Below are 26,504 nucleotides of genomic sequence, written 5' to 3' on the forward strand. Positions count from 1 at the left end.
CGTGCCTGGTCCACAAAGTATGGAAATAAAAAATTTAAAAATTAAAAAAAAAACGTTTACAAGTGTTTTTGATATAGATGTACATAAGAATACTTTGATAAGTATGTTTTAACTTAAATAGGGATGGTATAATAAAATTGTGGACTCTGCATTCGCGCCGGGCCTCCATAGAATTGAAATAGGCACAAACTTTAATAAAAACTTTCATATCTATCTGCGTAAGTATACTTTGATTTGTGGCTAAATAGTCCAATTTTAGATTTTCAGCTATATAGGCAAATGCTGCAGTTATAGTCAGTGGTAGGAATGGTCGAGGAGGCAGGGATGGATTGTATCCTCTCTCGCCTGTAGATTCTCTTTTCTTCACATTGTCTTTCTCTCTTTTTTTCTGCTAATTTGATGCCGGTTTTTTTTACCTTTGCTCGCCAGGCTGTGCGATCCGATGACTCTGACTCTGACTCTGACAGCCGATCCCTTCCCGTGGACTGACGGTAGATGAAAAACGGAGAACTTGGTAAAGGAAAGAAAACTGCCAGCCCCCTAAGTTGCATGACTAGGCCAGTGTGTAACTATTATTTGTAAAGTCGAAGACAATAATAAATTCTATGTTAAGAAAAACCAATTAAGTTTTTACTTTCTTTTCTTTAATTGGAACGCCGTTGTAAATGCAATATATTTCTCCGATAGCTCAGGTGACGTTTGGAAGTAAAAGAGTGGATGATTTCTCCTTGTAGAAAAGTGCTCAGTTGAGGGCGAAGAAATTAATATTTTTAGCCAATTTTTCGATATTTGTTGTCCGAAGAGTCAAGCTTTAAAACGATAGCGATCTTATGAAAATCTGTCGCCTCTGTTGAAAGTTTTAGGCAGACATACATACATACATACATACATACATACATATATACATTTAAACAGACGGGTGAGATTTATATTATAGAATATAAGTAGATATTATTAACGGTATAAACATATATAACATCGATCCAAACAGATACAGAATAGCGTATGATACCTCAAGAAATTTCTTGTTGGTTCTAAAGTTTAAAAAAGGGATAAGTCTTTCTTACAATGAAATACGATAATGTAATTATGTATCAATATGGGAAGCAGACTTACTATTTTGCATTAATTTGGATTAGATAAAAGCGTTTTTTTTTGTTTTTTTACATAGGCATCACCACTTATAAAGGCCCTGAGGCCATTCGGGGATAAAGGTTGTTGAGTGTACAGTAGTCAATGATAGGATATCGTTGTAATCGTTATTAATGGAAATTTGGTAGATTGGATTACTTAAGCGGGCGGTTCATCAAGAATTTGTTTAGGTTGGACTTGAAGACAACCAAATTCGCATACAGGCATATACTAATACACTGTATACACAAATTTCTAGGATAAAACATGAACTCAGCCAATGTAGAAACCTGTCTGCTATGTGAACAAGCTTTGGATGGTGAAGAGACTGTGGTGGTTCGAGAAAAGGAGCAGAAGGCACCAACTGTGCAAGTATCGAAAGAGGTGTGGAAGTCCGGGTTGAAGGAGGAACTAATGTTCAAAAAACGTGTCGTGTAAACCACATCAACAAAAAGGACATTGATATTACCTCCAGCAAGGGCGATTCTGTTCAACCAGTGAAAATGAGCGCTCGTGTTTTACTGGGACCATATGACAGTTAAACACATTTTTTATTCTGTGGAACTGTTACTATGAAAGAAGACCCAAAACGAAAAAAATGATGAAAGGATTTTCTATGTGAAGACAGATGTATTTATTCAAACTATAATGGTCCATTGCAAAACCAGAGGGGGATGAGTCAATCATTGCTGTTCAAAGCCAGATTGAATATTTTGGTGGCGATCTTCACGCAGCAGACTATGTTTACCTTCAGTTATATAGGATCAACTTCCGCATAATGTGAAATATTCCAAGACGATTCACATCAGCTGAATCCACCAAACGGTGAAAAAGTGAAAGACCAAAAGATAGCAATCAGAATGGGGCATTCAAGAGTGTTTGCGAGTTATTAGAGAAAAACGATGAAGAACAGTTAACGATATCGGACCTTTTCACAAAACTGGGAAAATACTTGTATCGTAGCACACGAAATATGGAAATCAATGAAGCAAAGAAAATCTGCTAAGTCAATATGGGAACTCTATATGACTGAAGACGATAGTGGCATCACAAACATTGTGACATTTACGGGAAAAAACTGTAACATTCTTTGCGAATACTACAATTCACCTCAGGAGGACAATGAGGAAGCACAGAAATGAGTAATTCTCGAAACCAAGCAAAACTCAACAAAAACTGTTATCAAGACAACAGGTGCGCCAATGAAGGATATTCAAGCAGTACATCCCAGAGATGATATTGCGCTTCTACAGCTTGGTGTCACGGTGCAAATACACCACTTACATAGTTCATGATTCTTGATTGATAGTCTTTCAACCATGAGATTTACTTCATCATATTCAGAGGTACAAAGGTTTGAAATGAACGTGACATTCATTTTCTCCAGATGTTAGGATATTCTTGGTTAGTCCCTTTTGTTTGCAGGAGAGAACCTGGTTTATATCATTATAACGTTGGACAAAAAGGGTTGGGAATGCCATGGAATGGAAATGATCACACGAGGGAAGCAAGTCAGCCATGGTATATCACGATAAAAAAACGGCTGACTTGAAACTTGTTGAAATGATGAAGATCGGCATTAAAGATTATCGCTTTTAAAAGCATGTCAATCATTTTAAAAGCATGTCAATCATTTTTAAAGCATGTCAATCATTTTTAGAGCATGTCAATCATTTTAAGAGCATGTCAATCATTTTTAAAACATGTTAATCATTTTTAAAGCATGTCAATCATTTTTAAAGCATGTCAATCATTTTTAGAGCATGTCAATCATTTTTAGAGCATGTCAATCATTTTTAAAGCATGTCAATCATTTTAAGAGCATGTCAATCATTTTTAAAGCATGTCAATCATTTTTAAAGCATGTCAATCATTTTTAAAGTATGCCAATCATTTTTAAAGCATGTCAATCATTTTAAAGCATGTCAATCATTTTTAAAGTATTTCAATCATTTTTTAAGCATGTCAATCATTTTAAAGCATGTCAATCATTTTTAGAGCATGCCAATCATTTTTAAAGCATGCCAATCATTTTTAAAGCATATCAATCATTTTTAAAACATCTCAATCATTTTTAGAGCATGTCAATCATTTTAAGAGCATGTCAATCATTTTAAGAGCATGTCAATCATTTTAAAAGCGTGCCAATCATTTTTAAAGCATGTCAATCATTTTTAAAGCATGTCAATCATTTTTAAAGCATGTCAATCATTTTTAAAGCATGTCAATCATTTTTAGAGCATGCCAATCATTTTTAAAGTATGTCAATCATTTTTAGAGCATGTCAATCATTTTTAGAGCATGCCAATCATTTTTAAAGCATGTCAATCATTTTAAAGCATGTCAATCATTTTTCGAGCATGTCAATCATTTTTCGAGCATGTCAATCATTTTTAGAGCATGCCAATCATTTTTAAAGCATGTCAATCATTTTTAGAGCATATCAATCATTTTTAGAGCATGTCAATCATTTTTAAAGCATGTCAATCATTTTTAAAGCATGTCAATTATTTTTAAAGCATGTCAATTATTTTTAAAGCATGCCAATCATTTTTAGAGCATGTCAATCATTTTTAGAGTATGTCAATCATTTTTAGAGCATGTCAATCATTTTTAAAGCATGTAAATCATTTTTAAAGCATGTCAATCATTGCTAAGAATTTCTGTCGGTCTCATACATATCTGATTTATGTGGTTGCAAAGTGAACATTTTTTGGGAAATGTCTTTTCGCTTCCACAAGAGTACACCCAATTGACAAGGCATGATACACCTGCTGCATAAATAGTGCAAATATCCTGAAATATCTTCAGTACAATTTTTCCCAATGATAGATATAAACCCAGGAGATAAATCCTGTATCTTGTCAACCCTACTCAGTCAATCGTCAAAACCCAACATGCTGATTATCATAACTTCGGGACTTTGATGGATGGTACTGAACTCGAGGAAATCATAGAGACAGTATATGGTGAAAATGCCGTCATACACATTATGAGCAGAAAGGCAGTGTAATGAGCATTTCGTGGATACCTACTGATGGATTAGTGTCTCATAGATTATTGGCAAGATCATGGAAGATGAACCTAGTTTTCAGGACCAAGTAGAGGAACTTAAACGATTATACATGTTGATGGAGACTGGCAAGTGTGATTTAGATTCATTATTGGAATCAAATTGCATAAACAGAATTCACAATTCCTTTCTTTTTTATATAGAAGTCGCCACTTATCAAGGCCCGAAGGCCACTCGAGGATAAGGGTTATTGAGTGTACAGCAGTTAATGGAATAATATCGTAGTAATCGTTAGTAGTGACATTTAGTAAATTTGATCACTTAAGGGGACGATTCATCACGAATTTGTTAACATTGAACTTGAAGACAGCCAAATCGTAGTCAGTTGGAAAACAGGCAAATGGAAAAGAGTTCCACAGGCATGCATTTCTAACAAAAAAGCGTTGTTCATGGAATCTAGATTTAGGTTTAGGCACAGATAAAGTGTGGAAGAAATTATTGACAGTGGTTTCAGCTAGAGGAGTGTTTTTCATGAAAGTTTGGCGAGGGGGGACTATAGATTGCAACTCAGACGAGCACTTGCCGTGAATATAATGATAAAGCAGAGACAGGCTTGCAATGTTTTTTCTGTGGAAAAGAGTTTGCAGGGAAGAGAAAAGGGCATCCTCTACAAGGCGGCAAAGTTTATTTTGAACTCTGTCAAGGCTGGATAAGAAGCTTCTAGCAGATCATACCCAGATGTGGCAACAGTACTCCATCCTTGGACGTACCTAGCTTTTATATAGATAGAGAAAAACTGAAAAAGCGTTCTCTCAACCAAAGCAAACGCAGGATGGTGTGGAAACCAACGGTTCTAAGTCAATAAGTACAGTACAATGGAAAGCAGAAGGACTCACTGGCATCGATTGGATACAATATGCTCTGCAAGAAAGTTGCAAGGGCAAAGATATCGTTACGCCAGAACGACTCTTTTCGACCGCCTCTGGCTGTAGATTTCATTCTCTGCGAACTTATTACCAGATTATGGATTGGATGTTATATAGTGATGAAATGTAACCATCTAAGTGGGGATGGAAAGTAGAAAGAGACAAATTTGTTCCAGTGATGAGAGACAAATCTCTGCTCCAAATGAGCTGATACAAAAGATACACTATAACTGTTTGGAAGAATGCAATGCATTAAGGTATAGAAGGCATGAACTAGAATGTACAAAGGTGGCAATTGTGAGAATAGGAAAAATAATCCATGAGATGATGAGGATGAGGATAATGATTGGGGTGCATGAACAAATTGGAAAAACATTATAACTTATGCAAATCGGGATGGGTAGAGGTAGCCATAGGTTTGGTACAAGAAATGGTTCAACATCATTGTGATGAGAACATGGGTAAAAATGCAAGATTTATCGGTTTGTCCTGAGAATTGTCAGAGTTAGAATTCTAAAATTTAATGGAAAATGATTTAGAAGTTAAAAATGTTCAACTTCGAAATTTGAAACTTTCCAATATTCAAATCTTGCCCAACTTTTAATAAGACGTAAAGCAGAAAAGCAAAATACTGCAATTTTTTTTGTGTCAGTTGGTGCACTGACTCGTCTATAAAAGAGTTTTGAACTCTTCAAAAATTTATTCAGGGTGTTTGATTCGGTTGTGTTGTAGAGGACACTTGTTAGTTTTGTTTTTGAATTTGCAGAATAGCATAAAATTTTACAAAGAGAAAAGAAGATAATAATAATAACATGAATGTTGGGTGCATTTTAGGCCAGGAAATCGATATCTGCAGAATATCTGATCTGTTAGTTGTGGAGAAAAAAAAAACAATACATTTTAAGATAGCAGTGTCCTAATAGGTGGGGGTGCAGATAACAATTCCGTTATAATCAGAGCAGTTCGGGTATTTTGGTGTCTCACGTATCCCCCCAACACACACACACACACACACACACACACACACACACACACACACACACAAGAAACAGAAAAGGAAAAAAATGCGCGTTAATTTTATAAGCAACGGAATTCTTTCGTGTAACTTTTAACATATGGCCACGAAATTTCTTCTTTTTTTTTTCTTTTTTACTTCTTTGTTATCAAACGCTACGAGAGCTTCTGATTGGAAAATGTACACTTAACCCGGATATAAATAAGAGCCACCATTCATTTTCCTGTCGGTAGTTTGGTGCTCACTTAAAAGTCGTTTTAAGATAAAGTGAAGTCGCGAACAAATAAATAAATAAATAAACAAAAAAAAAGAAAAAGAAAATGAGACACAAATTTATTCATCCCAATCGTCCGTTTGAATCAACTTTCCTTATTGCCATTTTCTACTTGGGAGTTTCTCAATGCATTGACCTTGAGCCAATTGTAGTGTTTGAAGAACCGGAAATGGCATCTGCCCTTTTTACTTCAACCGGCGCTTGCAGCTGACTATTACCCGGTCTGCATAAGTTAGGATTTGGCGTGGACGCCACACAGCTTGACCTACTACCTTTAATATTGAAAGGAAACGATGGTCTCAAGTATCCAGTTATTGACTTCAGCTGTAAAGAAGAAAAAACTCGACTCCTTGATGGCGTAAGAACAACTTTAACTTTATCCTTTGCATTTTTTTTTTTTTTTTTTAGTTTTTATCCAATGTTAATTTATCATCAATGGTGCAAATCTATTCAGTATTACGCATGTAAACTTGAGACAAAAACATGCTTGAAATGTGTTAACATTATCTGAATAAGCGAAATCATAGGACATCAGGTCAAATTCGGTCGTAATCTTGTTTTGATTTCGTTTATTCATATAATGTTAACACTTTTCAAGAGTGTTTACATCAAGTTTACATGCGTAATATTAAAAGGATTTTAATCGAATTGATATATTTGATAATATTTAACAAAACAAAAATTTAAAACCAGTTTACATGTGCACACAGATGTTTTTCGCATTCTGCTCTGGTTGCGACCATTACTGTTTTCCGAATAATAAATGTCTGCTATGTATGGAAGAATAATTAGTTTAGTTGTCATTAGTGTTGTCATTAGTTCAACTACTGAACAGAGCACACTATTAAAAATATATATGTTATATATACTAGTGGCATGGCAAGGTCACACGGAAGACAAACAAGTAAAAAAAAACCCTAAGCAAAATTCATCCCTAAGTCATAAAACTAAAGGTGGCTTACCAGGACACTATATTTACAAATGTAGGTACATTTGGGCATATTTTATTGGTTTGAAAATATAGTTACTTTTTTACTAATTGTCAATTTTTTTCCGTAGAATAATATTGTAATCTCCAAAAAGCCTGCAGATTTTCATGTAGGTTCATCCAATAGAACCAAAGATATGAGCATTTTAATTTGGCTACGAGTATATATATATATCTTTGTGTAAACAAATCGAGCGGAGGTATTTCAGACGATATCAAAACATCGTTAAACTCACTACTCGTTCAAGCAGCCGCCAATAGCGTAATGGTTAGGAGCCCTGACTGCCGTACAAACGGTCGGGTTTCAATCCTGGCTTGAGGTAGTTGCCTGTCTAGCCGCACTGATGAGCTGCGAAACAGTACTGTATGTGGATGACTATATATATATATATATATATATATATATATATATATATATATAGTAAGTTAGAAAATATATATGGCGATTAAGCTACACTGAATATTCCGCGTTTCATCCACTCTAGGATTCTTCGGGCTTATGCTTGTATATATTTTATAACTTACTAACTAGCTCTACCTACGTATTGAGCACTGTTGAAGTAAATACTTAAAGTTTACGCATAAATTTATACTTTCGTATATTAATTTATGTGAGTAAATGAAGCAGTTATATGTATATGTGTGTGTGTGTTCGTGTGTTTATATATATATTTGTGTGTGTGGGTGTGTTTATATATATATATATATATATACACCATCTTTTTTGGCAATTTTATAAGTTCCAAATCTCAGCGGCTATAGATCAGAATTTAATAAATGAACAGTTGTTGAAAAGATAATGACCTGAATTATGTAGTAGGCTATGTGACATTTGCCCTTAACGTCGCACATTGAGGGGATCATCCATAATCCAGAGACTATTTTTGGCAATTTTTTACAGCTACAAAATGTTTTAATCATAGTCATTTGTTTTCCTAGTTTTGCATATGAATTACAAAATATCTTATCTTTCTCCATAACCTCCGGTCTTGATGGAGAGGAAACAAACTTGCTGCTATGGTTTCAAATGATCTAAAATAACAGCAAGAGGAGACTTGATTCCAAATATTTCTCATATGTTATATCTCCACTCTTTGGGTTTTATACATAAAGTAAATTTAACATTGTATAAGGATTATTTGATACTGGAGATATTCATAATCGTACATATTTCCAAAAGAGGGGAGATATAACATATGAGAAATATTTGCAATCAAGTCTCCCCTTGCTGTTATTTCAGATCATTTGAAACAATAGCAGCAAGTTTTAGTCTCCCCTTCATCAAGGCCAGAGCTTTTAGGAATATATATATATATATATATATATATATATATATATATATATATATATATATATATATATTTAGTAATGTGATTGATATTATAATTAAATTAAAAATCTGTTTCATAAGAAGGAACAACAACAAAATCAATTATTTGTACGATCGTTTCGGAAAACAGTGTTTTTATTGTGGTAGACATCAAGTTAAGGACAATAATTATTACATATAGTTTTTTAACAAACAGGGGTTCCTCATCAGAAAATATTGTGAAGGGTTTTTATTAAATTTTAAAGACACCATAAATAAACCTAGCATTAAAAGTAAGGCAGATGTATATATTTCGGAACAAATAGCTGAAATGTCGGGAAGCAAGTCCGCGAAAAATAACTTGGAAAATGCTAATGATTTTGACCTCTCGCGAACAACGAATACTCTTCACAATATTCCGTTTTTATTTATATACTAAACAAAGGGTTTTGAGTTGTTTTACGTTGGGATCATTATGTAAGAATTTTTTTATGTTTTCAATCATAATTTTCCTACATTATTTTTCTTTCATTTTTCTTCATCTTTTTCTTCTAGGGGGTGGGATATCCAACCAGCTGTCTAATATTTACCTCTAGTGAGTTCAACGAGGAGATCTTTTTAGGATTCTGGCCGTCCCTTTCAGTGTAATCGTTTGTATCTCACTTGCATATGGTTCACCGGGTATACTTGCTAAGTACTTTTTGAAGTTCTTTTTAATATTGGTATAATTGATACCTCTTTTAGTTTCCAATTTTGTCTTCTGTCATACGTACTAAGTATGGGCAGCCATGTTTTTTAGGTGTTGACTTATGAAACTGAAGTCTGAAAGATGGAGTGTTAGTCTTCGGGCCAATGTGTTCGTTGTATAACTAATGTAATTATTTTTCTGGTATTGTTGGATAGACATTCTCCCAAAGGGCAAATAAATTGATAGATTGCATTTTGTGACAAGTGTGCTGATCGACGATTATTATGAGGGTTTTTTTTACACAGTGGTCACCACTTATCAAGGCCCGGAAGCCACTCAGGGATAAGGGTAATTGCCAGTACATTAGTGCGGAGATTTGATGAAGTGTTTACTTAAGGAAGCGGTTCATTAGGAATTTGTTAACGTTGGACTTGAACACATCCAAGTTGTAGTCAGGTTGGAAGCAGCCAGACGAAACAGAGTTCCACAGGCGTGCAGTTCTAAGAAAGGGTTATTAATCGACGATTATTATGACGGTTCCTATTTACAATGTCCCCCCACGGGACAGAGTTAGACGCCAGGGTCGTTTTTTTTTTTGTGTGGAGAAAAGGAACAAAAATAAAAATCGTCTCAATCGTGACGGATTTCTCCTCCACTGACAGGGAACAAGGAATTGAAGTGCAGCATCTGGAGAACAGATACTACACTTTGATCTTGTTAGCAGTTGGTTATTAAAATTTATAAGAGTAGAATATCAAATATAATGTTAGCATAGCGAAAATAAACATTTGCAGAAAAAAATTATTTATGTTAAAATGTTTTAATACGAATGTTAATTTTCATAACTAGAACAAACAAAAATGGTAAAAAAAAAAGGTGAAAAAGAATGTTGCAATAAACAAACAAACGAGATAGCTTAGAAATACACATATCAGTTAGTCAAGAGTTGGGAGTCAGAGCGAGCAAACGCAGTTGAGAAAAAGGGACGGTCCACGGATAATAATGGCTACAAGACGGAGCAAATGTCGATCAAACTCCTGACAAACCGCCCCCTTAAGTAAGACACTCTATAAAAACCCCAATACTAATGATTACTACAATACTATCTCATTGATTACTGTACACGCAATAACCCTTATCCCTGAGTGGCCTTCAGGCCTTGATAAGTGGTGACTCCAATGTAAAAAAAAAAATAATCCAGCTATCCAATGGGGAAACACCCGAAAAAAAGTTGCTGTAAATACCACCAACGCTTCGGGTCGAGCGTCGGTCAAATCAAGATGAACCCAATATGGGCCAGCTATGTTTTCCCTATAGGCCAATGTCAAACCCCAGAGACTGTTATTTGTTACTTAATTTTATGATTGTTATATTTTCTGTTAAAACAATCACTAGACGGTCAATAGTCATATTAAATATATTGACGTGTTAATAATACACAGCCGTTTATATATACCCCGCTTCCGACAATCCAACAGGATTATCAATTTCTGTAAAATATTTGTTTTTTTAAAGTAGATAAGCATTTCCATTTTTACGTTGATAAATTTTCAGTTTTTTTTTTTCAAATAGTCTGATATGTACTTGAGTTCTTGTTAGTAGAAAAAACTGTACAAACTGAACTGCCAAACAGTTTCATTAATATTAATAAGCAAAAATCATTTTTATTTGCCTTGGATTTTATTTGCTTCTATTTTCTTTCCCGGCCGACTACAACATGGTAGCCTTCAAGTCCAATGTAAACAAGTTCTTGTTGAGCCGTCCCATTTAAATAATCCAAATTCTACCCAATCTATGCCATTGACGATGACGACACTATCACCTCACATTCATTAATCCTTATCCTTGAGTGGCCTTCGCGTCTTAATAAGTGGTGACTTCCTTGTAAAAAAAAAACGAATTACAGCCCAGAACAAACCGACTATAAACAAATATTAATAAAAATTGACAGGGTTCAAAAGAGAGTTGATAACCTAATAGGTCCCACACTCTCAGCTAAGCTTCAACCGCTGTTCCATCAACGAAATGTTGCATCCCTCTGCCTGTTTTACAAGTATTTTAATGGTAGCCACTCCGACAAGCCCTTCTCTCTCCATGATATAAATACCCCTAACAAACACGACAAACAGCAAAATTCCACCCCTATACTGTAGAAATCCCTAGATGTACGAAAGTCTTCTACTTCAATAGTTTCTTACCTAGGACTGCTAGACTTCAAAATTCTCTTCCGGGTTTCTGCTTCCCTGACTGGACTGACATGGAGAAGTTCAAGTGTAATGTAAACAAACATCTTGCTGCTCAAGTTTCTGATGAGCTGTTCCACTTAAGTTAACAAATTTACCGAACTTCCATTACTATCGATTACTATATTGTCCTTTTGACTACTCTACACTCTTTAACCCTTATCCTTGAGTGGCCTATCGGCCTTGATAAGTGGTGACGTCTATGTAAAAAAAAAACTCCCTGCATAGTACTGACATGCAGAAGTTCACACATACATCAAATGTCATTGTGCCTTGTTTGAATTGAAAATGTAATAAAATAAATCATAGCCCTTCAAACAATCCATAATAAAAATAACAACCAAACTTTCCACGTAGATGTACGCAATATTTAGAACTTTATCGATTGATGCAATGTAGTTTGCAATTCAAGCTTGTTTCTGTATGTGGAGTTAAAACATCTGAAGATACATATACATTTTTCTTTCTTTTTTTTCAGGTTGAGTATGATATACCGGATCAAGTTATTTCAGTTAACAAACCTGCAGGCATTTTGAGATCAGAAGTCAGTATATTGAAAAAATCATCCGATGTCTTGAAGATGATGAGTGCTGATGTTGGCTTCGATAGCATCGCGAAAGGTTTATTTTCAGCCAGTTCCTCTTATAAGAGAATGACATCGAATTTCTACAATGAATCGCGATATGTTGAACACATTATATCTCACCAGTCGACACGAACAGCTACACTCATACCAACGTTTGCACTGAAACTTGGCAAATATGCAAAGATGTATGCAGACAGGTAAGTTTAAATCCTCCCCCACAGTTCCTCTACTCTCTCTGTACAAAAGAAGAACTTTTGTTTAAAAATCGTTCTCAATGCATTGGTTTCAACTAATGATCGGACGATTCCAATATTTTTCCAGTTCCGATTCAACTACCGATTCCGTACTAAATTCCCGATTTCGATGCAATTACCAATTCCATTTCCGATTTTTTATCAATCTCTAAATATTTTACAATAAAATTGTTATTTTGTCCCGATTACCGTAAAAGCACATCTTAAAAGTGCATGTATTTTCTCAAATTTAAAAACTTATGATGGGGTGGTCTAGAGATTTTAGTCAAAAGCCAAGTACGTCCAAGGATGGAATACTGCTGCCATATCTGGGCAGGAGCTGCTAAAAACAGCCTATCCTGCCTTGACAGAGTACAAAATAGACTTCCTGGCTAAGTGGGGGATGCCCTTTTCTCTTCCCTGCAACCTCTCTCCCACAAAAGAGACGTTGCGAGCCTATCCTTGTTTTATCGTTATTTCCATGGCAGGTGCTCGTCTGAACTCCAATCTCTGGTACCCCCTCGCCAATCTTTCACGAAAAACACCCGTCTAGCTGAATCCACTGTCAAAAACTTTCCCCACTCTTTATCTGTGCCTAAATCAAAACGTAAATTCCATGAACAAAGCTTCTTTTTTAGAACTGCACGCCTGTGTAACTATGTTCCGTCTGCCTGCTTCCCACCTGACTACAACCTGGATGTCTTCAAGTCCAACGTAAACAAATTCCTAATGAACCGCCCCCTTAAGTAAACACTTCATCAAATCTCCACACTAACGTAATGTACTTGCAATAACCCTTATCCCTGAGTGGCTTCCGGGCCTTGATAAATGGTGACCACCGTTAAAAAAAAAAGAAAAAAAAGTCTTACCGGAAGTTTAAATCAATAAATAGTTATTTTATTATTACTAAAAGCAGTGGAAGATGTTTTATAAAAAGAAAATCGAATAAAATAGATAATTAAAGGAATCGGGTTAGACATTGGAAAAAAAAAAAACCCTCAAAATTTTCCGATTCCAATACCGATTTTGATACTCCAAAAAGCTCCGATTTTTCCGATTTTTCCGATTCCCGATTCCAACACTAGTTTCAACACATGTATTGCTTTCTCAGTTGATTTAACATAAGACAATCGTTTAAAATCAAGTCATGGGTGAATAAACCATAAAACAGGCAAAGCAATCAATGCAAGATCATAGTGTAATATCTGTTCTGATACTAATGTCCTTAGTCAATGGAGTGGAAACCTTTCTTTACTAAAGCAATTTTTATTTTTGCCTACTTTCAGGGGACCCATTTTTGGGGAGCTGATTTTCTGATACATTCGCATACATACACACATACATATATATACATAAATATATATGAACGCACTAACATAGACGGAGTGATTAACATAAGATGAAATAGTGAATAATCATGCACATGGTCATATGTACTATAACATGATGTGAGAAGAGAGAGATAAAAAGAGAGGGGTAAACACAGACTTAGAGAGGGGGAATATTGAAATACAGAGAGACATGAGAACAACAGGCGTGGACATAGAGATATACACAGATAGAGAGATAGAGAGATAGAGAGGATTAGAGAGGATTAGAGAGAGAGAGAGAGAGAGGATGCAATCAGATAGACAGGTAGATATATCGATAATACACATAGATATATAGATAGATCGACCGACAGATAAAATAACAAATAATTTCTTATCTTTCACAATTACATCACATGAACATAGATAGATTCCGCAATAGAATGAAAGTTGAAGAGAGATACAGATGGTTAGAAAGAGAGAGAGAGAGAGAGAGGAGGAGGAGGATAGATATATATATATCGATAGATACACAGATATAAAGATAGAGCGAATGACAGATAAATAACAACTCATTTCTTGTGTTCCACAACTACATTACACATGAAATGTGGTTGGTCTGTAATGTCTTGTTTTTTGTTAGTCTTCCATGATTAACTTTGAAACAGCATTTTCATCTCCTCACACGTTTAAGTTGGGAATATCATTGCTTGTCTGTAACGGTTAAGTCTGAAATATCATTTTCCATTGCTATATAATGCTGTAGTTTGAAATACAATTTTTCGTTGCTATCTAATGCTGTAGTTTGAAATATCATTTTCAATGGTTTGTCATTCTTAAGTTTGAGATATCATTTTCACTGTTCTGTCACACCTAAGTTCGAAATATGATTTTTAATTCTTATTTCACGCATAAGTTTGAAATATGATTCTAATTGCGTTGTCATGCATAAGTTGAAAATATCATTTTGTTTGGCTCCTCACATTTCAGTTTGAAATATCATTTTCGTTGGTTTGTCATACTAAAGTTTAGAATGTCATTTTTGTTGCCATGCCATGCTTAAATTTGAAAAATTCTCGTTTCTCTCTCTTCCATTTAAAATATTATTTTCATTACTCTCTAATGCTTAAGTTTGAAATGTCATTTTCGTTGCTCGGTCACGCTTACGTTTGAAATTTCATCTTCGTTGGTCTATAAATTTTAAGTATCATTTTTCGTTGGTCTGTAAAGCTTAAGTATCATTTTTCGTTGGTCTGTAAAGCTTAAGTATCATTTTTCGTTGGTCTGTCACGCTTAAGTATCATTTTTCGTTGGTCTGTCACGCTTAAGATTGAAATAGTATTAACATTATTAAACTCATATGTTAAATGGACGCATTTTAAGAATCGATTTTTTCTCATACCTTAACGATTTCTGTTTCTTCAAATTCACTAATGTGATGTATCTTTCAAATACAGGTTACTCCCGAACACATTCGAAAGTGACCCCAAGAAATACTTCAAATTCATTGAGTATTTTGGAACGCACTATTTCGAAAAAGTTTATTTTGGCGGAATCTTACAGTTTTATCTGGAAACCAAGAAGTCCTATTACAAAGGGAAATCGGACAGGGACGTGAAAGCGGAGGCGAGTGCCACATTTTTTTAAATTCCTGAAAGCAAGCGGAAGTTTCACAGGTTCAGTAAAAAAAGTTGACACACGTTTCACAGAGAACACCAATCAGCTTATCAGGTAAATTGTAATGTATTTTTTAAAAATTATTATTATTATTATTATTATTATTATTATTATTATTATTATTATTATTATTGTTGTTGTTGTTGTTGTTGTTATTATTGTTATTATTATTATTGTTATTATTATTATTGTTATTATTATTATTATTATTATTGTTATTGTTATTATTATTATTGTTATTATCATTATTGTTATTGTTATTATTATTATTGTTGTTATTATTATTATTATTATTATTATTATTGTTGTTGTTATTATTATTGTTATTATTATGATTATTATTATTGTTATTATTGTTATTATTATTGTTATTATCATTGTTATTATTATGATTATTATTATTGTTATTATTATTATTGTTATTATTATTATTGTTATTATTATTGTTATTATTATTGTTATTGTTATTCTTCTTATTGTTATTATTATTGTTATTGTTGTTATTATTATTATTATTATTGTTATTATTATTTTATTATTATTATTTTTTATATTATTATTATTATTATTATTATTTATTATTACTATTTTTATTATTATTTTTTAATTGTTTAAATTATTATTATTATTATTATTATTTTTATTATAATTATTATTTAATTTTTATTTTTATTATTATTATTATTTTTTTAATTGTTTAAATTATTATTATTATTATTTTATTATTATTTATTATTATTATTATTATTATTATTATTATTATTATTATTATTATTATTATTTTATATAAAATCCTTGGTAACGATTATACATACCATTTTAATTTTATATTATGTAGTTTTATATTTCAAAGAAATGAAAGTTTTTGTGAAAATAAGTAAGTAGTTTGTTCCTTTATTCAAGACGAGCTGGGACATCCAACGTTGCCCCGGATTAAATGATGATCAACGCATGTTTCACACTCCCATATTTTAATTGTAATCGAAATCGGTGAAACCGCCCATTTTTCAATCTATTTGATTGATTGCCTGCTCTAGTTGAGGGACTCATTATGGTGCACTGGAAGGAAGCTTTACATGCCTTTTCGCAGTGATTTAGTCTACAATACATTGCAATCTACATTGCACTGTAGAGAACATATTGTTGATTTTATAAAGTTATACAATATGTAACAGCTTCAATTAAAGTTTAAAATTCAAACATCACGTACCATGCTTTAATTGTGCTCTAAGCAGAAACATTAATTTCAAACGCGCCCATGTAATATCAAACAATCTCCTGTTGATTTTATATGTCGGGCCTTTCAGCTTGTGTGGTACTAAAGACTCAAATGCATTTGTGATGTTAGGTTGTTTAAGATGTTATCTTTAGTCAAAATCGCCTGTTCCTTCCTTCCTCAGATGGTTCCCATTATCGATTATCGATTCTTATCAGAAATATTCCAATACAAAACCTATCTAAGAACACTGCCAGGCACATAAAGTACCTTCGTCAGAAATTTCATAAAAATCAGCCCAGTCGTTTGCTAATCCATAGAGAAAGAGAGAGAGACAAAATTCATATATATATATATATATATATATATATATATATATATATATATATATATATATATATATATATACTTCATTTACTCACATAAAATTAATATACGAAAGTATAGATTTATGCGTAAACTTTAAGTATTTACTTCAAGAGTGCTCAATATATATATATATATATATATATATATATATATATATATATATATATATATATATATATATATATATATATATACTATTAATAGTTGGATGCCCGGCATTGCTCGTTCGTACAATACGCTTAAATATGATATTATAATTTATGCAGATTGCGTATGTATTATTATAGAATCAATCCTCTATTGATTATTATATATTATGAGGAATAATTTGCCTGGTGGACTAATTCGCAAAGAACCCCAAATATATCAAATAAATAATGATGATAATATAGTTCATCAAATTTCGTTTTGTTTACAATATCAGGTCAGCTGATATTTGAACATGACGATGTATGCCATGGAAACTCAAACCAGATTAAGGTTTAGTTTTAAAATATGCAAAGAAAGAAATGGTTTGCGACGATTTAAATCGATAACTATAGAAAAATAAAAAAAATATGAGTCGTGTAGAGATAGGTCCAACTGCTTGATCTCTTAAAATAGGGAGTATGAATGTATTCATATATGTATAACTAGTGTATTTTGCCCTGAAGAGTTGCTATTTTGGAATATTTTTTAATGATATGATATTTAAAATTGTCCAAATCGTTATGAAACGATTGTAAAGCATAAGAAAATACATAATATGATCTTCTCACTTTATATTTTGTTGTCTTGATTTTTGCGAAAATTATATATATATATATATATATATATATATATATATATATATATGATTAGTTCTTTTTTGGAAAAAGAACTCCAGCAGAGTGCTTAATTAAAAGGAAAATCCAAATTGTAAGAGCGTATTTATATTATGTGTACAGAAAGTTGTTAGTTGAGACAGATCATTGGTACCGTCGGTTTCAAGCCCGATAATAAGGCCCGTTTAAGGTATCCTTATCAAGCTCTCTTCAGCCAATATTCGTCCTTATCAAGCTCTCTTCAGTCAATATTCGTATTCGAGACGAATATTGGCTGAAGAGAGCTTGATAAGGATACCTTAAACGGGCCTTATTATCGGGCTTGAAACCGACGGTACCAATGATCTGTCTCAACTAACAACTTTCTGTACACAATATATATATATATATATATATATATATATATATATATATATATATATATATATATATATATATATATATATTAAGGGGATTGGAACAACAGTCTGAAGAGCAGAGTATATTTTAATTGAATTGGGATTTCAAATTTAGCGTTACTGACGATCGCAAACTGATAATATTATTCCATTGGCGTTTCCTCTGAAAGTTCGTATTTATCAATATTTTTAAACATTCATAAACTACATTTACCATCCAAATGAATGCTTTGACGATGATACTTACAACTTTTAGAAGGCGAAGCATTAAAAGATACATCTGCCTTACTTAAAAAAAAAAAAATGCTAGGTTTATTTTTGGTGTCTTTAAAAAAACCCACCCAATATTTTTGCTGATGAGGAGACTTTGTTTCAAAAAACTATATAACAAAATCATTGTCCAAGACTTATTGTATATCTCAATAAACATCGTTTCCGAAACGATCGTACAATTTATTGATATTGTTTGTTCTTCCTTATGAAACCGATTTTTAAATTTAAATTTAAATTTTAAATTATCAATCATCTTACTCAATCTATATATATATATATATATATATATATATATATATATATATATATATATATATATATATAGATGGATAGATTTTCATTTATTTTTACTCATTCTAAATTAGTACTATTTACTTGATTCCTTATTTATACTAATTTCTATCATTTATTTATATTAATTTGAGAAGAAAGTTCTTGCGGAATTTATACTTTTGCTTCCAAATGATGTATTTTCAAATAAGTTTTCGTTATACTATTTTTACTTTATATATCATTTTAAAGGGCGTTTTTCGATCTATCTAATCTTCTTAATAAGAATTGTTTTAAAACGAATATGTCTTCTTTTCAGAACGTTCAATACAAGATTAGGAAAAAAAAAAAAAGGAATTCACACAGTTTTCTTATTTCAAGCTAGGCCGAAAAACTGCTGAAACAGCTCGCGATATCGTTTGGTCCAGAAACCACTACTGAACGCATAGCACAATGGTGGTTTAAGAAATTTCGTGGCGGCAACGAAATTCTTGAAGATGATAAGCGTAGGAATTGGCAATCGGATGCTGACAACGATGAATTAAAGCCTTTGTCAAAGCCAATCCACGCACAACTGTTCGAGAACTTGCTTCTGAATCAGACGTAAGGTATACGACGGTTTCCAACAACTTGAAAGAGATTGGAAAAAAAAAAACTTGATAAATGGGTACCTCACGAATTGAACAACAAATCAAAAGAAACGCCGTTATGAAGTGTCATCTTCCCTTCTTTTACGTAACAGGGACGACCCGTTTCTCGACGGAGTTGTAATTTCGATAAAATGGGGGATCTTTACAACAACCGGCGGCGCCCAACTTAGTGGCTGTATGCTGACGAAGCTCCACGATACTTCCCGAAGCCAGAGTTGCACCAAAAGAAGGTCACGCTAACTGTTAATGGTCTGCGACCGGTTTCATTCATACGAACCATTACGGCGGAGAAGTACTGTCTACAAATGCATGAAATGCATCAGAAACTTCGACACTAACAGCCAGTATTAGTCAACAGAAAAGCCCTAATTCTCCTCTACGACAATGCCTGACTGCACGTTACTAAACCGACTCTGCAGAAGTTGAATGAAGTGGCCTATGAAAGTCTGTCCATCCGCCATACTCTTCCGACTATCACTTTTTCAAGCATCTCGACGACTTTCTGCATGAGAAATGCTTCAAAAACTTAAGCGATATAAAAAAAAAAAACGCTCTCAGCGACTTTATCGCCACCAGAACTCAAGATTTTATGTTATTGGCATGAATACACTTGTTTTGCTGATTCTGGTGGTGCTTATTTCGATCAATAAATTTTTTGCTTGAGCCGAGTTCATCTGAATTTAAAAGTTAAAAACCTGATACTATTATTTAGTTCTAACTGTTTTAAAAAATTGTTACTATTTCAATTAAAAGTTGAGTTATCAAGATACAAAATTAAATTCAGATAGGAAAGTAAATTTTGCATTTAAGTTTTCCATTACTACTAATAACAAAAATAGGTGCTTGTCTATAATTGGACCTAAAAAAGTGTTTTCGACATTTAAGAAAAAAAAAGGGTTTTGTCATTTTTGTTTCCAAGTCGATTGTGTGCCCTTGTTGATCCTATATTTCCGACAGGTGTCGTTAGTAGCGCATCAGTCTCAAACAAGATGGCGTGAAGCAATTCTTCGCTAAAATTTATGATAATATTTGATTTTCTTAAATAAAACAATACTTGACGATTTACGTAATTTTTGGAATATGACATCTTCATGCAGTGACAAGTACGTACATTATAAAGATTTTTTCAGATTTTTCTTTTAAAAAATTTTTTAGGCCCAATTATAGACAAGCACCCAAAAATAATAAAAAAGAATAGTAAAATAAAATAATAATAATAATGATAATAATAATAAAGAATAGTAAAATAATAATAATAATAATAATAATAATAAAAATATAAATAATAATAATAATGATAATAATAATAATATTAATAAAGAATAGTAAAATAATAATAATAATAATAATAAATATAAATAATAATAATAATAATGATAATAATAATAATAATAATAATAAAGAATAGTAAAATGATAATAATAATATAAATATAAATAATAATAATAATGATAATAATAATAATAATAATAATAATAATAATAATAATAAAAAAGAATAGTAAAATAATGATAATAATAATAAAAATAATGATATAAATATAAATAATAATAATAATAATAATATTAATAACAGTAATTGTAATAATAATAAAAATAAATAGGATAATATTAAAAATAATAGTAATGATAAAATTATATTAATGATACTACTACTGCTGCTGCTGATGCTGCTGCTACTACTACTACTACTACTACTACTACTACTAATAATAATAATAATAATAATAATAATAGCCATAACAATCATAATAATAAGCGTTGATATAATAATAATGACAATGACATAATTAATAAAAGTAAAAATAAAATGAAAATTAGATAAAAATCAAGATAAGAAACTAAACTACTAAAATAATAATAAAAGTTGATAACATTCGAAAAATAATAATAAAAAATATGTACATACAAAAATAACGAAAATTAAATAAAATAAAACGAAAAAATATATGAAAGCAGAATAGTGGTGAAAAAAAATATAAGATAAGTAATAATGGTTATTGTCATGATGGTGAAAACACACATGCACTTGTTAATATAGGTATTAAATGCAAATGACATGTAATAAAGGCACAGTTGTTATTGCAGCAAGAGTAAAAATTAAAATCAAAGAAAGGATGATGGTTAAGTGAGACTAAAAATGCAATCAATTGACAGAAGGGAATTAATTGGATATCAAGAATGATAAAACTAAAGGAGGGAAAATGTATAACTAAATATAAAGGATAGAAGAAAAGCATATGGGATGGTTAGAGTAAACAATGAAGGTCGGGTAGAAATATGTGTGATAGGGCTTCTTTGTAACATATTTAACATTAAGAAATGAGAATAGACACGGTTATAGGTACAGGGTTATAAACAATCGTCAGAAAAAAAAACAGTTATGCATCAAGTCCAATCTGTCTCATAATATGTAAGTAAAAACAGCTAATAAAAGCGATACAAAAAGTCACATTTGGTGGGGAGGACCGAATATTGTATGGAGTTCATATGAGTCTGTCAGCAGGTTGTGAGGAATAACTGCAGGGGTACGAGAAGCTTGTATAATGAAAGAAATCGTAAAAACAGAATTTGGCTCCTTAAATAGAGTTCGTAGTGATACAAAATAGATAAACAATTATAGGAGAGCATCAAAATTACTAAGAAGGTAAGTTTTGTTGTGCCAGCAGTTAATTGAGATTTTTTTTATTTATTTATGAGTTTGTCCCTATCCTTGAACCTAATCTATCTATCTATCTATCTATCTATCTATCTAAATATATATATATATATATATATATATATATATATATATATATATATATATATATATATATATATAAGTGAAAGTGTGTGCGTCTGTGTACATTTCCCTACGCAATAACTTATATATATAAATAAAATCAATTTTTAGTCTACAGACTCGAAATTTGATATACAGGTTACTGAGATTTAAGAAAATCGATGTGATCGGTTTTTGGCCAGAAATTTGGCAATTAAGGGGTCAAAGTTCAACGATTTGACCTTTGAGAACTCTACCAAACTCCTCCGAAAATTTTGGGTCTACGCACTTGAAATTTTAGATATAGGTTCCTTAGACATGGATCTAACTTAATAACTTGATTTGAGCCCAAAACAATAAATTTTAAGGGGTCATAAGAGGGGTCAAAGTTTAAAACAAGAATGACCTCTGCGGTCTTTTCCAAATTACTCAACAATTTCTTGTCTAAATATTTGAAATTTTACATAAAGGGTATTCAGAGATAGGGCAAGCTTTTTCAGCAGTTTCGGTCGAAAATATTTAGTTACCAATATATAAATGTATGTATGTATGTATGTATGTTTGCATGTCTGCCTTAAACTTTCAATAGAAGCGACGGATTTTACCAAGATCAGTATCGTTTTAAAGTTCGATCTTTCATACGATAAATATCGAAGAATTGGCTAAAAACATTAATATCTTCCCCTTCTACTAGGCACTTTTCTACAGGAGGGGTCACTTTTTTCGCCGATATTTTTGAAAGTTATCCTCTCCTTTAGATTGTCTAGCCTTAATTTTAAAAAATGTCGCTTCCGGGTTGGCGGTGGTCGTAACAGCATAAACTTTAGCTTTTACCCCATTCTTTTCCTCCTTTGCGGTACGGGTTCGAGCCTACCTTCTTACTACCACTTTTTTTTTTGCTCAACATACACATCCAAACACCCGGGCAACGCTGGGCGCCTTTGATAGTATATATATATAAAAATGAAAGTGTCTGTGTGTCTGTGTGCATTTCCCTATAGAATAACTCTGTCAATTTTTAGTCTACAGACTCGAAATTTGATATACAGGGTACTGAGATTTGGGAAAATCGATGTGATCGGTTTTCGGCCAGAAATTTGGCGATTAAGGGGTCAAAGTTCAACGATTTGACCTTTGAGAACTCTACCAAACTCCTCCGACAATTTTGGGTCTACGCACTTGAAATTTTAGATATAGGTTCCTTGGACATGGATCTAACTTAATAACTTTATTTGAGCCCAAAACAATAAATTTTAAGGGGTCATAAGAGGAGTCAAAGTTTTTAAAAAAATTGACCTCTGCAGTCTCTACCAAATTACTCAGACATTTTCTGGTCTAAATATTTGAAATGTTACATAAAGGGTATTCAGAGATAGGGCAAGCTTTTTAATCGGTTTGGGTCGAAAATCTTTAGTTACCAATATATAAATGTATGCATGTATGTTTGTATGTTTGAATGTCTGCCTAAAAATTTCGACAGCGGCGATGAATTTTTACAAGATCAGCATAATTTTTAAGTTCGACCTTTCAGACGATAAATATCGAAAAATTGCCTAATATAATTAATATTTTCACCTTCAACTGGGAGCTTTTCTACTCAGGGTGTCGCTTTTTTCGTCGATATTTTCGGAAATCATTCTCTCCTTTCGATTGTCTAGCCTTAATTTAAACCTACGTCACTTCCGGTTTGACAGTGGTCGTAACAGCAAAGACGTCAGGGTTTTTTACCCCGTTCTTTTTCCTCCTTTGCGGTACGGGTTTGAGCTTGCCTTCCTAATACCACCTTTTTTTGGGGGCTCAACATACACCTCCAAACACCCGGGCAATGCCGGACTGAAATACTAGGAATAAATAGTTTTCACTTAAACACAAGTAACAAGGTGAGTTCAGTGGTTTGCATGTGCTTGTTTTTATCAAGATATCCCATTTTACAACTGGTGTCAGCTTTTTAAAACACCAGTTGTTGACACAAATGTATGAACACTAATTATTGTTTCCCATTATAAGTGACGCCTACAGGACCCCACCTCTGTTGATAGGAGTAGACAATGAAACCCATAAACCAGATCTTCCTATGGTGGGCTCTCATGACAAGTTCAGTAGCTCTACATCAAACGGACTGAGCGTGCATAGGGTTCCCAGTTATAAGTGACACAACTGGTGAGTACGAGCAGTGTAACCTGTAAACATTTCCCGCTCATGGTGGGTTATCCTGCCAAAATTGGCAACTCTACGAGTATACATTAAACAGTGTGAGCTTGCACACGGTTTCCAGTTATAAGTGACCTGAATCCCATTATTGGGTGTGAGCGGTATAACCCGTCAAAACTTCCCCTTCCCCATAGTGGGTTTCCTGCCAAATTTGGTAACTCTACGTGAAACCGTGTGAGCATGCATAGGATTCCCCCTCATAAGTGATTTCCCTTACCTGAGGCCCCATTTTATCATACTCATTTCATATCCTTGATAATTCTATCATTGTATGTAGACAGTTTATTACAATAGTAAACCACATAGGAGCCTATTTGTAGACAGACAAACACATACGTTGAGCTTTATATATATATATATATATATATATATATATAAAATAAAAATTACAATTAAATTTACCAAAATGATCCAAGATGGTAAAACTAAAGTATATTATAAATATTAAAGAATTCATATTTATAAAGTAATCTCAACCAGATGTAAAAGCTCGATAAAACCAAATAGGAGATAGAGCTTATAATAAGAGCAAATAGTTAATAAAGCATGTTAAAAAGCACCTTGAAAAAGAGTTAAAAACATATTTAATTTGAAAAGTGGATAGTCCTTAATCCGCGGAATTTCTAAGAAATACTTTCCTTCTCATCAGGGGGTAGGAATTAGCAAAATGCGGGATCGGATTTTGCATACAAAAGTATTTGATGAAACTGCAAGTAAGTCATAGATCTTACTTGGTAACAAATAGTGAAGCAGAGGGAATATGGTTTTTCTTCACCATATTCTCTCTTTTCAGATTAAATATGTTTTTAACTCTTTTTCAAAGTGTTTTTTAACATTTTTTATTAACTGTTTGCTCTTATATATATATATATATATATATATATATACACACATATGCCTATATATATATATATATATAGTAATTTATAAAATATATATGGCGATTAAGCTACACTGAATATTCTGCGTTTCATCCACTATAGGATTCGTCAGGCTCATGAGCGAATTCTGTGGTTGATTCTTGTTTTTATATATGTTGAGGATTTCTAGTTAGCCATTTAGTTTCTAGTATCCACCGCGCCCTTTATAAATTACTAACTAGCTCTACCTACGTATTGAGCACTTTTGAAGTAAATACTTAAAGTTTACGCATAAATCTATACTTTCGTATATTAAATTTATGTGAGTAAATGAAGTAGTTATACTTAGCTCCTAAAACAGTCGAGCACTCTCAAAAGAATTTATTTCACCACATTAAAAATAGATATGGAAAGAGTTAATTTCGAAACATCGCTAAAAAAAACATCCCCACACCCAGCAAGCATAGCTATATTATTAAATTAATCAAAAAAACAGATGAACTAATACGCCGAATGCGATGGCGAGCAAATTTCTTCCTTAAAAATGAAAACGTAAACAAAAAAGAATCCTATGGTTTTAAACCCCATAAAATGCGAAAACAGTAGACCTTTTGATAAACTTTGAAAATGACCTTTTAAACGTAATTAAAAACCTAGAATTACACAATCAACCTAACAATTTCCAACGGAAACTACACAAAATCGTTAGAAACATAAACAACTCTAATAAAATCTTTGTAAAAGCAGATAAAACCAGAAACTTTTATAAAATAGATAAGCAAGAATATAACAAACTAATCACAGAAAACATTACAAAAAACTACAAAAAACTAGACACAAACGAATGCGACTACATAGATATAATAAATACTGAAAGTAAACAAATTACCGATAAACTAAAAATAAAGTTGGCAAATTGAAACCTAGAGAGTCATACATTCTGCTTAAAGACCACAAATGGGACTTTAATAATAATCCCAGCACCCGCCTGATGAACCCAACTAAACAAGAAATAGGTAGAATTAGCAAAACTATACTTTCTAGAGTAAACAAACAACTCAAACAGGACCTAGAACTAAACCAGTGGGCAAATACTACCGAAGCAATCACCTGGTTTAAAAATATAGAAAACAAAGATAAATGTACGTTCATACAGTTTGACATCATAGACTTTTATCCCTCGATATCCGAAGAACTTTTTAACATTGCCCTAGAATTTGCCGAGACATACACTGATATATCCTCAGAAGAAATCAACATCATTAAAAAATGTAGAAAATCAGTTCTAATAAATAACAATA

The 26,504-nt window shown here is 32.5% G+C and overlaps 1 pseudogene across 1 annotated transcript in view; it reads left to right on the forward strand.

Moving 5' to 3' along the window:
- Window positions 1–12,115: 12,115 nt before the first annotated feature.
- LOC145248233 (perivitellin-2 67 kDa subunit-like) overlaps window positions 12,116–26,504 on the forward strand; it is a 21,328-nt pseudogene continuing 6,939 nt past the window's right edge. Inside the window, exons 1-2 of the transcript XR_013863340.1 lie at window positions 12,116–12,370; window positions 15,174–15,447. The product of XR_013863340.1 is annotated as a perivitellin-2 67 kDa subunit-like (transcript). The remainder of the gene's footprint in view (window positions 12,371–15,173; window positions 15,448–26,504) is intronic.

Source organism: Euprymna scolopes, chromosome 26 (assembly GCF_053919585.1).
Source record: "Euprymna scolopes isolate OS-2025 chromosome 26, ASM5391958v1, whole genome shotgun sequence".
Lineage (NCBI taxonomy): Eukaryota > Metazoa > Mollusca > Cephalopoda > Sepiida > Sepiolidae > Euprymna > Euprymna scolopes.